The sequence below is a fragment of the Ovis aries genome, chromosome 10, assembly GCF_016772045.2.
Source record: "Ovis aries strain OAR_USU_Benz2616 breed Rambouillet chromosome 10, ARS-UI_Ramb_v3.0, whole genome shotgun sequence".
NCBI classification, from domain to species: Eukaryota; Metazoa; Chordata; class Mammalia; order Artiodactyla; family Bovidae; genus Ovis; species Ovis aries.
Window position 1 is genome coordinate 85355988 of NC_056063.1, and position 12989 is coordinate 85368976.

Below are 12989 nucleotides of genomic sequence, written 5' to 3' on the forward strand. Positions count from 1 at the left end.
ATTGAAGGCAGGAGGTGAGGGGGACAATAGAAGATGAGATGGTTGGATGGCATCACCGGCTCAATGGACGTGTTTGAGCAAACTCTGAGAGATGGTAGAGGACTGGGAAGCCTGGTGCAGTTCATGGGGTTGCAAAGAGTAGGACATGCCTTAGCGATTAAGCAACAACAATAAATCACAAATTATTATGCCTATTTATCGTAGAACCTGAAGTCTGAACCTTTTGACAGCGTTCATCCGATTCCCCTGATCCTGTTAACCACAGAACTGACCTTGTCTTCTGTGAGTCTGTTGGTGGGTTTGTTTTTGGAGTATAATTGACCTACCATGCTGCGTGAGTTCCTGTTGCACAACATGGTGGTTTGATATTGTTCCACGTTTCAAAGTGATGACCGTGATAAGCCTCGTTGCCATCTGTCACCATACAAAGATACATTTTCTGAAATGCCTATCCTGAGGGAATCTGTGAGGCAGAAAAGTCACTTTCTTTCAAGGGAAGCCCTGAGAATTTTCTTAATCTTCATACTGACGTTTGCTTTTCATCACGCTTTGTAGAATAATCAGTTTTCTATTTTGACCTTCCAGCTTCAAGAATAAGTTCTAAACCTGAGGAGTGGGCAGGATGGTTGTACAAAAGTAAGGAGAGAGGTGGGTGAAGCGGCAAGCCGACTGCAATCCATGGTATAAAAATCTAACGAGTAACCATCCGCCGTGATTCCCACCTTTCCTTGTGACATTCGGAGATGGATGTGACCTTGGCAACATCTGCAACTGGTGGACAAGTTAGGCGGCACCAAGAGGCGAGACTTTGGGAAGACGTTTCAAGGATGACTCGGGCTCTGAGCGAGCCCGTGTAACTACTCTTCCTGCAGAGTCACCCTGCCCCTGCACCCAGTCTCCCGAGAGCAGTGTGTGGGACATGGGGCCCAGCAGCGCTCAAGTGTTACCCTTACCTGCGCTCAGGATAGAGAGACGGCGAATCAGGGAGCTGACAGAGAGAAAGGCCGTTGAGCTGGGGTCTCTTGGGAGACTTGTCCAGATTTGGGGAGGGCAGACTGCTCGGGAGAGAGGGGGGGGCCCAGGCCTGCCCCTGGGGCGCCAGAACAAAGAAAATGCCCTTCTGGCCCTCCCCTGTCCTCCTGCCTCCGGGGGCACAGAGCGTCTTTGGCCTCATCCCTGGTCCCCAACTATGAGGGACAGCCAGCTCCCACCCAGACACCCCTACTTGGGGCGGTGGGAAAGAAGTGACTGGCCCCATAGCCCTCTGCTCTGGCTCTGGGCCTCGCTGAGGTCCGATATGGCCTTGAACAGATGGGCGACCTCGGTGGTGCCCGCTGGTTCCGGAGCAACGGCAGGTATTTTCCTGGGTCGCTATTTCCCGGAGGCCACTGGCAAGGCTGGCTGCCAGAGGCCTTGAGTTCGGTGGGTAGAGGCCTGGGCGCCTGGGGAGGAGCCTCGCAGGGCTCGCTGCCCCTCCTCGCAGGGATCTGCCAAGCTGCCACCGCGCCGGAGGAGGGGGCCTTGGGTGGAGGCGGGAGGGGGTGGAGCTGGCCGGACTTCCCCTCTGCTCCTCCCCGCCTGGGCAGGAGAGGAGCGTCTCCACTTTACTGAATTCCAGGTCGCCAATGCCCAGGGCCCGGCCAGGACTTTCCCGGCGCTGGCGTCCGGGGCGCTGTCCACATGGGCTCAGGCGCTCCAGCCCTTGATGTGGGTTAAAACTCCACTTCACAACCCCCATTGATATGAGATATGGATTTGACATCTGTTTGCCAGAGTGTTTTGCACTTAGCCTAACACCCACTATTAAGTGACAAAATTGTGGCAGCCTGTCAAAGCCAGATGACTGGCAGCTGCTGGCTTACAAAACCATTCAAATATTTGCAGGTTTTGAAGCTTTATGCAGTGTTGTACCCAATCTTTCAGTGATTTAACATGTAAAATATAAGTCAAAGTTTTAAATCTGTATTCCAAAATGTTTCCATTTTCCTCCAAAAGGAAAAAGCATTCAGGGCGTCTGCTGGAATCAGGCCAATTTCAATCTCCCTCCTTTCCCACCACCACCGAGATTCCTGCGCAAACCCGGCTTTTAAAAAATGTTTGGTTTTAAAAACCAAACTCTCTCCTATTGTGACCAACATCTCGGAAGACAGAACTAAATTGCCTTAAACTCCAAGGGAATACAGTTTCTCAAAAGTAGACTGCAGGAGTAAGAAGAATCCCTGAGTAAAGCAGGGCTTCATTTTGCATTCGGCAGTTGCACCAACGTGCCTTTCCGGGGTAAAGGCTCCTAGGTAACATCTGAGCCCTTTGGTTATTTCTAGAACACAAACTCCTCTCCCCACACCTCTAAATAGCTTGGTCCAATTAAGAAATAATTTGCAAATGGCAGAGTATTTCTCTAGATTAAGGTCCATTGAGTAAAGTCATGTGGGGTTTTGTCTCCACAATTACAGCCGGACAGACAAGGACCTCAGGAAAACTGCAGCTGTGAGCAATGGGGGGAAAAATTGTCGGAGATAAATAGATTAATAAACCTGCCTTAAACCCTGCGAGATCGGCGGCCTGACAGCCACTTAAGATGTTCAAATGTGCTGTGCTTGCAGAATTGTTAAAATGTTAGTAAATACCCTTTCTTCTGGTGGGAGGGGGTCGTAAGTCCTTTTGGGAAAAGGGGGGGCGGTGATCATTTTCAGGCAGTTGCTTTGCTTGTGAGACGTTTCCAAAGAGGATCAAACGGTGCCAGAGGCAATTCTAGAGAGAGAGGAGAGAAACTGGAGAGGCGGCTCCAGCCAGGGGGCCTTCCCAGAAGGCTTCCTCCTCTGGTTCCGAGGGGTGGGCGTCCGGGGCCTCCACCAGCAGCGGCAGGCCAGGCGCAGGAGGGCTGGCGCCCTGGAGGCCCCATCGGCCGTGCGCTCCTGGAAGGCGGCCTCCGACCGCAGCCACTTCCTACCTGGAGAGTTCTGTGTCCGCAGCAGTAAGCCTCAGGCACAGGCTCTGCTCCGGCAGCTGCCGAGTTGTTCCGCAGAGGGTTGAGAGAGTTAGAAGCCCGTAGCAGAGCAAAACGAAACAAAAATAAACTAAGAGTGAGGCCAAGGCGCCCCTTGGGCGAGAGAGCAAAGCTGAAGCTCGGTCCCCCCGCCGCGAGGGCTCGGCGGGGAGCGGGGGCGGCGCCCAGACCCCGGGAGCCGGCGCAGGCGACTTGGGATTGCTGGTGCGGGCGGACACCCTCGCCCAGAGGTCGGGAAGGGACCTGGGGAGCAGTTCCAGGCAGAAATCGGTAGCCTGTGACATCTAGTTTACTGGGGGGAGGGGGGGGAATGCCGGAGAGAAGGGGGCTTTTTCAGGCCGGGACAGCTTTATCGGGCCCGATCTCTGGGGCCGGGCCGGGCCGGGCCGGGGCTGGGGGTGGGGGCGACGACCGATCCGCGGAGCGAAGGGGGGCGCGGGGCGCGGGCTGGGGCGCGGCGCCGGGAGCACGGCGACTCGGCTCCACCTCCCCGCTCCAAACGGCGTCGCAGCTGCTCGCGAACCAACTGCTCGATTCTATTCACTGTCGAGTAGGAACAAAAAAGTGGCTATTTATTAGAATACTTGTTTGGTATTGTTCGGCGCCGCACAAAAGGCGTTTCATTATGTGAAGGGATCCCCCTTTTTCCAGAGGGAAACAATAACTGGAAATTGTCTTTAAAAGTCTTTTCCATCAGAAATAAATTTCATTTTCTCGTCTCCCTCGCCGGCAGCGTGCGTGTCCGGGAGGGCGCGCGAGGCGAGCAGCGGCGTGTGCGTGTGCAGCGAGTGTGCGAGCGGGCTGCGCGTGAGTGTGCGCGTGTGAGTGTGCGTGCGCGTGGCGCCCGCGCCCGCCGTGCGGCGCCGCCGGAGCCGGCCGGGCTGGGGTCCCCGGGCAGCGGCGCGCGGCGCCGGGGAGGCAACCGGGGCCGAGCGCCCGGGCGCCGCCGAGGCAGACCGGCTCCCGGGACCCGCTGGAGCCGGCGAAGGAACTAACTGTAAGTGTGTCTCCAACTTGCGCGGGGTCTTCCGCCCGCCCCGAGCCGAGGAAGGGGGCGGGAGGGGCCCCGGGCGGGGGCGAGGGTCCCTAAGCGACCTTGGCGGGGGGAGGGGGGAGGGAAGGGCGTCCCCGAAGCTCCCGCCCCGGCTGAGAACAGGTGGGGAGCTGCGCTGGCCGCCGCGGGAGGACTGGACCCGCGCGCCGGCCGCATTTGTCAGGTTCCTGTCCGTGCGCTCACTCCTTCCTCCTCGGCTTTCCGGATTGGCCGCCGCCCAAGGGACCCAGACTCTGTTTCAGTCGGGTCGCCCTTTGGGGGCAGAGGGGGAGGTCGACCCAGTCGGTTTTGGGGGGGAGGGGGGTTCGCGTCCTCAGGCTCCGCTTTTCCTCTTGCCCGCGCACCCCCGCCCGCCGAGGCCCAGGCTCCCGGCTCCGGCTCTCGGCCGTGGGCTCCTGCAGCGCCGAGAACGAAAGCCGTGGGTCAAAATCGCCCTTTAAAAATTAACATGTTGAGCGTCTGCCATTTAGTGAGAAGTGTTTGGGGCAAAGAATCAATTTAGCTTTGACTGACCGACGGTCTTGACTGTGTTAATACTGCCGCACGCACGAACACTCCAAATCCATGAGCAGGGACCCCTGGACGCGCGGCGAGCGCCCCTGGACCCGGCGCCTGGCCTGCAGTCCCGCACGCGGCCGATGCCTCGGTCCAGCGAGCTAGAGCAGCGCGCCCCAATACGGGCTTTGGGGTCCCTAAAGCCACGCGTGTTGGGCGGGCCGCCCTAGACCGCAGGGATCCCTCTCCGCGCGGGCGCCCACCCCCTTCGCTCGCAGTCCCTCCTCCAGCGAAATCGGCTTCCCCGCTCCGCGCGCGGAGGCCTCGCTCCTCCGTGCGCGCAGCCGGGAGTCTCCACTCTCGCGCGCGGGCCGCCCTCCTGCGCCTCCTATTCCCCTGCTTTAGCCGCCCGCTGAGAAGAAAGGTGGCAAGGCGGCGAAGTTTCAAAGGTGAAATGGATTTTTGACGGTGGCTGGTGCTGGAAACCCGTGGCCAGGAGGGGCCGGTGCGGCCGCCATCGACCGGGGATAGGATGGGGCTGGCTGCCTCTCCAGGCAAGAAACGGGTGTTTGAACATGATAGCGGCCGCCGGTCAATTAACCCATTAAAAGCCCGCTTTGCCGCATCGATTTCCCGGAGCGCTGGGCCCGGCGCTCTGGACACCCCTCTGTGAAGGCGGGCGCGGGGGCTGCACGGCACCCGGCGGGCACAGAGACCTCCATCCCCGAGGCAGCGCCGCCCAGGCGGCCAGGCGGGGGTCTCTGCCCTACGCTGAGGTCAAGGAGGGAGGGGTTCTGTCCTCGGCTCCCGCCTGGCGGGCGGGCTTCGCCGAGGCAGAGGGGAGACGCCCCGCGCCGGCCAGTGTCCCCCGACTCGCCCAACTGTGGCTGGGAACCAGAGGCTGAGCCGGCGCCCTGGCCGAGGGAAACGGCGCCCAGCCCACCTCCCTGCGGCGCTCCTAGGCTTCCTCCTCCCGCGCCTCTCATCGACGGGGCGCCGCGGGCCCGGCGGCTGGCCTGAGCACTGTGAGGGGCGGGGGGAACGCCACACTTGCTTCTTGAGGACGACAGCAAACCCCCAGGTGGCCTTGAATTCGGGTCCCCGTTGTCACCGAAGAGGCTAAGGCAGACGGCCGAGCCGGGCGCGGGAGGCAGCAGCTGGAGGGAGCGGGCCGGACTGGGACCTGGAGGGGCGTCTCTCCCAGGAACCTGCCGCTGCTAAGACTTGGGGGACCCGGTCTCCCCCGCACAAGTAGAAGGAGACCTCGGGGACGCTGCCGGCTGTGCCCCAAGTGCAGCCTCTCTGCTCACCCCCGGGGAAAGGCTGGTGGTGAGGAGGGTCTCCTTCCAGAGACAATGAGCCTGTGTTGTGAGTGTTCAACACCCTGCAGATGGAACCTGAGAAAATGCCAAGTTCCCACCCGGAAACCTGAGCACCCCTCCCCTGCCGCTTGAGGGGGCCTTGGTCCTTTTGGAGCCACTCGGAGCCCCCAGGTTCCAGTCCAGGAGCAGTCGGTCCAGAAAGGGAGAGGTGCCCACCCCACTAGCCAGCTTCCTAGAAAACCGCCTGTGTTCACCCACTCTTTCCTCACTCAGATCTGGGGTTCAGATATGTAGCCCTGAAACTAATAGGGTGCTTGCTCTCTCTCCCTCTCCATCTCTTTCTTCCTTTCTCTCCTCTCTCTCATGCCAAATCTCTCTCCATCTTACTTTCATGCTGCCTAATCCCGAAGGTGGGTAGTGTCCTGAGTGGGGGGAGGTCCCTGGAGACCTTCCCGATCTGCCCTGCCTCCCCCCACAAATACCTAAAAAAGAATAAGGCAGGTGTGTCCTCCACAAAGACCCATGCCCCAGACGTCCACCAGGCGTCCACCCGCGGGAGGGAGACCTGGTCCCCCTTGCAGGGTGGCTGGCTCTGTGTGTGGGGGGCGGGGGGTAAGGAAATGGCCCTGAATGTGGGGGGGGGGCGGTTTTCAGTTGGAGCACAGGGCCCAGCACTGCCTTCCCCCAACCCCGCTGCCTGAAGACTCTGATGGGCCCACTTCTCTGTTTGCTGTTTTCTGAAGTAAGCAACTGAAAGGGCTTGAAATTGTGTCAAAGTGATGTTTTAATCTCATTGAAAAGTGTATTAAAGGACAAGATGTAATTTATGTGAGACGCTGCGATGAAAGGAGAGATTGGAGTGGATGGGCCTTTCACTCCACTGAACTCCGTGTCATGTTTATATTGAAGCCCGTGTAGCTAATCTAATTTGCAATAACAGGGCTGGCCTGAACCAAGAAGCATCTCTGATTTCACTTTATTTCTTTTCATATAGAAATTCCTTATGACTGTCTCCTTCTGTGAGTGACGCCTTCTCTATTTGGGGGCTAATGAGAGAGAATAAGAGGCAAGGCCGTGTCTACTCATAACCCGGCCTCTTGCCTGCGCACCCCTGGTCCCTGGCCGGCCTGGACTTGACCCAGAAACACTATTTTTGATCTCTTCAGAATGAACCAGAGGGCAGCCTCCCGGATCAAACCCTGTGCCACAAGCCCCCACCCCCGGCGCTTGGATGGCACGCCTCGGTTGAACAGCACATGCTGGATCAGTTTCAGCCACGGATTTTAGCTTTAGAAGCTAGCTTAAAAAGCAGATGGTACTGTATTCTCAGGCCTTTGTTTCTGCAGATTTTAATGGGAAACACTTAGGAAGCTCCCCTCATTCAGCAAAGTTTCATCTTTGCTGAGTCTTTCCAGGAGCTTCAAGAGGAACCAAGCACAGCCCCTGTTCAGACGCCAGCCTTGTATTCTAATTACCACACGAACACAAGCATTCTTTACCAATAAAAAACTACACGCGCCAGAAAATTACAAGTTCTGTACAACGTAAAAAGGTGTATTCAAACTGTTAATTACCGAGGGTTGTATAAATGAAACTTTCGCAGTGACCCATTTAATTTTGTGGTAATTACTGACAAAATAAGACAAGGATGAATCACAATACAGTATATTTATCTTGAAGGAGGACATCACACTGGTGCAGTTAAGCCAAGGAGTAAGAAAAAGCTAGGGCTGGGGGGTCGCAGAAATAGAAAAGTATATTAAAATCGCACCCTGAAACCATCTGGGTTCAAACTGCGGAAGGTGAGGCTCAGGTAGCTTGCTAAAACGTCCATCCAGATTTTAGAGGCTCCCGAACCCTCTGTTCCGGCATCGTCGAGTCAGTCCTGCGGATTCGCCGCCTTGAGCACAACTTCTGCAGACCCTGGAAATCTGGGCGGCAAAAGGAGGGCTCTGCCTACCCTGCGTCAGCTCTCAGCTGACTCTGCTCCGGGACGGAGAGGCTGGACAGCCGGCGGAGCGGCATTCCCGGGGACCCCTAAACCGCGCTGAGCCCTGGCCCGGGAGGGCCGGGCGGGATGCGGCGGGGGTTGGGGACTTCCCCTCGCCCAGCCTGCTTCCTGCAGGCGAGTCCACAGGCTTGCTCCTTCCCGCTCCATCTCGGGGCTTCAGGGACGGTCGAGGAAGGGACGTGGCCTAGCTTGGGCATCTTCTCTGCCGCCCCGGGTTCGGGCAGCGGCTTAGCGAGGCCTTTCGGGCACTAGTTGGGGTCCCTGCGCCAACCGCTTTCCCGCCCAGCCCTGCATCATCGGTGGGGACAGAGAATGCGGGCCGCCCACCGGCGCCTGGCCCTGCGCCCTCTCACCCCACCTGCAGCCCCAGGGACCGGCGACTGGCTGCCCCGGGCAAGCGGCCCTGCGCCCCGCCGTCGCGGGTAGGGCTGGCAGCCCGCGAGGAAACTGCGCGCTAAAGGCGCGCGCCGCCCAGCCTTCAACCCAATTGCTTTGGGCCGATGGGCACCCTTGAAGAGACCCCAGCGCTCGGGCAGACGGGGCAGGACACAGGCCTGGTTGAGATTTTCCTCGGGAAGTTTCCCGCAAAAGGAGGGCCGGGCGGCGGAGCGGCAGGAGGATGCGCGCTGGCGGCGAGGCCTGGGCGCCGGCGCCCCGCGGCCGCCCGCCCTCCAGGGCGCCCGCAGCTCCCCGGCGGAGGGCGCGAGGCTCCCCTCGGGTCGCAGTGCTTTCCTCTCTTGCCCTCTCTTGTTCATTCATAAACCTGGTGGCTACAGACGCGGCTTGAATATTGACGGCTCTCCCCCAACTGCTCCGCCGTTAACCCAATTACAGAATTCATCAAGAACTGTGTGAATTATCTCTTTCCATACAGTATCAGCATTAGCCTAATTAAAAGCTATGATGTCTGATATAATGATTAAATCGTTAGCTCTGCTGTAGGGAAGCAATATTTTGTTTTCCCTTCAATTAGAAGCTGATTGAGGTTTTCAGAGCAGGTCAGCTGTGAAATTTGAATTATATGTGTGAGTACTGCTCACAGGGTGAGCCCCTACTCGAAAGCTCCCAGAGATTCTCCAAACGCTTTCACCCAGAGCGCTGGAGGCACAAACAACCGCGCGCGCGCTCACACGCAGGGCGGTTTGGCCGTCGCCGGGAATTCACGCATCTCCACGCCGATGCTGGAGAGTGCTGCTCGACTTCGAGGGGTTGGGCTTCACTTCCTTTCTCCAGCAGACGCTCCTGGAACAGCACCCCTGTCAACTCTTCTCGTTGACAGGAAGAGGGCCTTGCCGGCGGCGGGCCGCGGCCAGACCTCCTGCTCTGTAAGGACCGAAGCCACTTGAAGCTCCGACTTGGCAGCGGTTCTCTTTCCCTCTGCTTCCTCTCTTCCCGCTTTTCCACGACTTTTACTTTCCCCTTTAAGACAAAAACTCGCCACCATCAAGAAAAAACTTTTCTGTTACTTTGGCCCTTGGCTTTGGTAACAGTGGGACCAAGGCTGGTCACGACGCAGAGTGGGTACGCGAGCGCCCCGGGACCGGGAGAGACGAGCGCCCCCAAGGCCCCCAGCTCGTCACCCGCGCTCGAAGCCCCGAGTGCGCGCGCCGAGCCCTGGGACCCGCTGGTGGCTGGAGAGCGCCGGCCAGAGGGCCCCGAGCTGCGCCCGGGCGGCGAGGGCGGCGGCGGCCAGCAGACGGCGACCGCGGCCCGCGCGGCGGCTGGGCACAGGCTGACGCGCGCGGGGCCGGCGTCGGTGTCCGGGCGCGCACCCGGCGGCCCCCCCGCCTCCCCGCGAGGTCCCCTCCTGCCCGCCCAGCGCCGCGGTCCCCTCCCACACGCGCGGGCCTCCGCCTCCTCTCCGTCTGCGCCTCCTGTTGGCCGAGATGACCTCGGAGGCCTTTCAATTGAATTGTCTTCTCTTTCCTTTTCCCTCCGGCGCTTTCTTTCCGGCTGCTCTTCCTCTCTCTTCTCAGATTACTTTCTTTCCGAAAAGTCCTGCCAAGGAATTGGCAGCTCCGTCGTGATTTGCTTGTTAAAACTTTGGTCTCGGTCGTCGGGCTGCGCCCTGGGAGGTCTGTGGAGGCGCCTACCCGCGGCCTCGGTCTCGGGGCCTCCGGAAGTGGCTGGGCTGAGTTAGGCAAGGCCGCAAGCCGAGGTCTGGGCACCGCCTCCGGAGAGTGTCATCAGGACGGGCCGTCTGCGCCAAGGCCTCCGGAGACCTTGGAGAACATTCGTCTTCTTCGCGTTCCCAGAAGGCCCTTTGATTGTCCTCGGAAACTCCTAACCTGTCCATCTCTGCTCCTTGGAGCTTGAGACTGGCGCTGGAACAGAAGGTCATCTCTGAGTGCCTGAGAGCAGGCTTTCATTGACAGACTGCTGGGGCCAGGCTGCTGTCCAGCCTTCTCCTGAGCACAGCCTCAGCAAGGGGAAGAGCCAACGCCAAGTTTGAGTCACTCCAAACACGCAGCGTGAGCTCCGGGTGTTAAAGTCCAGAACTCAAGTTACTGGAGAGTCAAGGGCTCTTGTATAACCGCCTAAACACAGGACTTGAATATACATGCGTATATTCTTTGGGCACACACCTGTATGTATATTGATGCGTATATTCTTTGGTATATACATGCATATACAGGTGTGAACATGTTCTGTGTGCACCAGTGTGTACATGAATGCACACATGTATGTCTGTGTATACATGTGTTCTGTGTGCACACACATGTAAACATGCGTGTCCTGTGTGTGCATACGTGTACACATATGCATATACTGTGTGCACATGTATATAGACGTGTGCATATATTCTGTGTATACATGTTTATACACAGGCGTGTGTCATGTGTGCACTTGTGTGTACACATATGCACAGGTGTGTGTATATAATTTCCTCTGATGATGGCTTGGATCTGAATTCTCTTTGAGGACTGTCCCCAAAAGTTAAATAAAAGGACAGAAAGCATCTTTACTCATCCACGTTTCTAAGCTGATCTCTTTGGCGCTCTGAACAAACAGGCATAAAGAAGTTTCCGAGTTGCCAAGAGAGCAAATGTGGCCAATCAACAGTGAACCAATGCATCGCTGGGGGTCTGGGCTCTGATGTTACTTGGAACCAGTGTAGTCTGTCTTCATATTCTGCAATGCTTGGCCTTGGAGAGGGTCCCTGCCAACCTGGTGGGGGTCAGGCGCGAGGAACATAGACTCAGGGAGGGGAGGTGTTTTCCCAACTGTTTTGGACCATCTCTGGCTTCTTCAGGAGTGACAGGGAGCGAAGGTCACAAGGGGGAAGACGCTGAGGCCGGGAGAAGCCGTCACTGGCAGGGATTCATGTGAAGCTCCTCAGCCTCCATGCCAGGGAGGAAGGCACTGGGAGTTCTGGCAAGCAGTGCCCTGCCACTGCCTAACTGGCACAGGTGGCGGCTGTCAATCATCCATCACTTGGCAACAAGTTACACCTGCAGCTTGAGTTTAATGTTTGTGCAAGTGGGCACCCACAGCGCTTGCACCAGCTTGGGCCCAGGGACCACCTCATCACTGAAAAGGGCTTATGGAGAGCGCCCGGGATGCTGAGCACCAGCGTGCTCTAACAGAGGGCTAAACCATTTACCCCCTATTCAGATGCTCCGGAAAACAAGGGTAACTTTGTATTTGGAAACAATTTTCAAGACTGTGGTGGAAAGAAATCAGACCATTTCCGAGTCAGCTATCCAAGTTCCCCAAAGCATAAAGCATTCCTGCAATGCACACTGGAGAGCAGAGTGTTTATAAAATAAATTGCTTCATTGATACGGAAGAATAAGGTGCCAAGCCTGGTTCACACAAAGCGTTTTCAGGGGGTCTCAGGCTATTTAGTTTAAAATTTAAATTGAAAAGCATAGGAAAGAAATCTTTCAATTGCTAAGTAGATAATATAGTTTATAATTTGTAAACCATTTCCTTTATTTCAGTCTTGCTGACTTTCCATAACACACTGGATCACACTGCACACCCACTGCCTCCTAAGTTATCAAAGGAGAAACAGATCTATAGCATTCTTCAGGAATATTCCTGTTCTTTTTTTGTTCATTCACAATGCAAGTGGTATTTGGAGGTAGTGCATGAAACGAATCAAAAGGTTTAACAAACTCGATTGGTGAAATAAGAAGGCAATTGAAAACCAAGTTTATAACCTAGATATTTAGTGAAAAATAAATATGAAATGACGTTTCCTTTATAATATAATTATATATTATTTGATGAGTTCACTATTAAATGCTGAATGGCCTGAAATGAAAGCAGTTAAATCGGCAGAGGCCAATTTCCTCTTGCACTGCACACTGCAACAATCCTGAAATAATAATAATAAAAAAAAGCAACAGTAATAATCACAGCAATTGAGAGGAAAGAAAGCATTATTCCTGCACCCGGGACAAGCAACAGGGTCAGGAAATTCACAAGCTCAGAATTTTTTAAGGGGTGGGGGAAGAGGCGTCGTGTGTTCGCTGCCCGACGTACTGAACAGCCTTCTTAACTCGTCTTGTAACGATCGTCATGGGCTTATTTTTGTCACAAGATGGTCAGTTGGGCGCTTTGGTTGGTCACCACTTTACCCACCAGCCAACTCCTAAGCACCACCCTCCGCAGCGCACAGAGACGCCCCCGTTCCTCCCCGAGGACTCTAGGGATTTTCCGCAAGCCTTTAGGCCATTTTCAGACCCTTGGGGTTGTACCCACAGCGTGAGCGCACGGGTGTTTGAGAACGGGCCTGTGCTTCCCGGTACTGAGAACACTTTAGGGTTCAACAATCACACCCGCAGGTCTGTGCCTTCTTCGTTCCAGGAAACAGGCGTCTGGTTTGCATAAAGCAGGAAAAGGGCATCCGCCTCCTTTCCAATTCGGGTTCAGGTGCCCCCGCCCTCCGTTTACGAAGTTTTCGCAGTTCTCAAGCAAACGGCTCCAGAAGAGCGTGGGCTAGATCCTTCGTTTGCGATTTCAACCAACTTTTTCAACTGTCGTTGAGCCACTAGGTTCCAGATAGATCTTGTTGGTTTCAACCTTCCTAGAAAGGCCGTTTTAGGAGGAAGCCACACGGAGAAGAGCACGTGATGCCGACCCCTAGACTCA

The 12989-nt window shown here is 56.4% G+C and overlaps 1 long non-coding RNA gene across 1 annotated transcript in view; it reads left to right on the forward strand.

Annotated features, from left to right (window-relative positions):
- The first annotated feature begins 3816 nt into the window (after nt 1–3816).
- The window catches only part of LOC121820474 (uncharacterized), a 49195-nt gene continuing 40022 nt past the window's right edge, over nt 3817–12989 (forward strand). The window contains exon 1 of the long non-coding RNA XR_006061036.2: nt 3817–4004. This is a non-coding gene — a long non-coding RNA (uncharacterized LOC121820474). The remainder of the gene's footprint in view (nt 4005–12989) is intronic.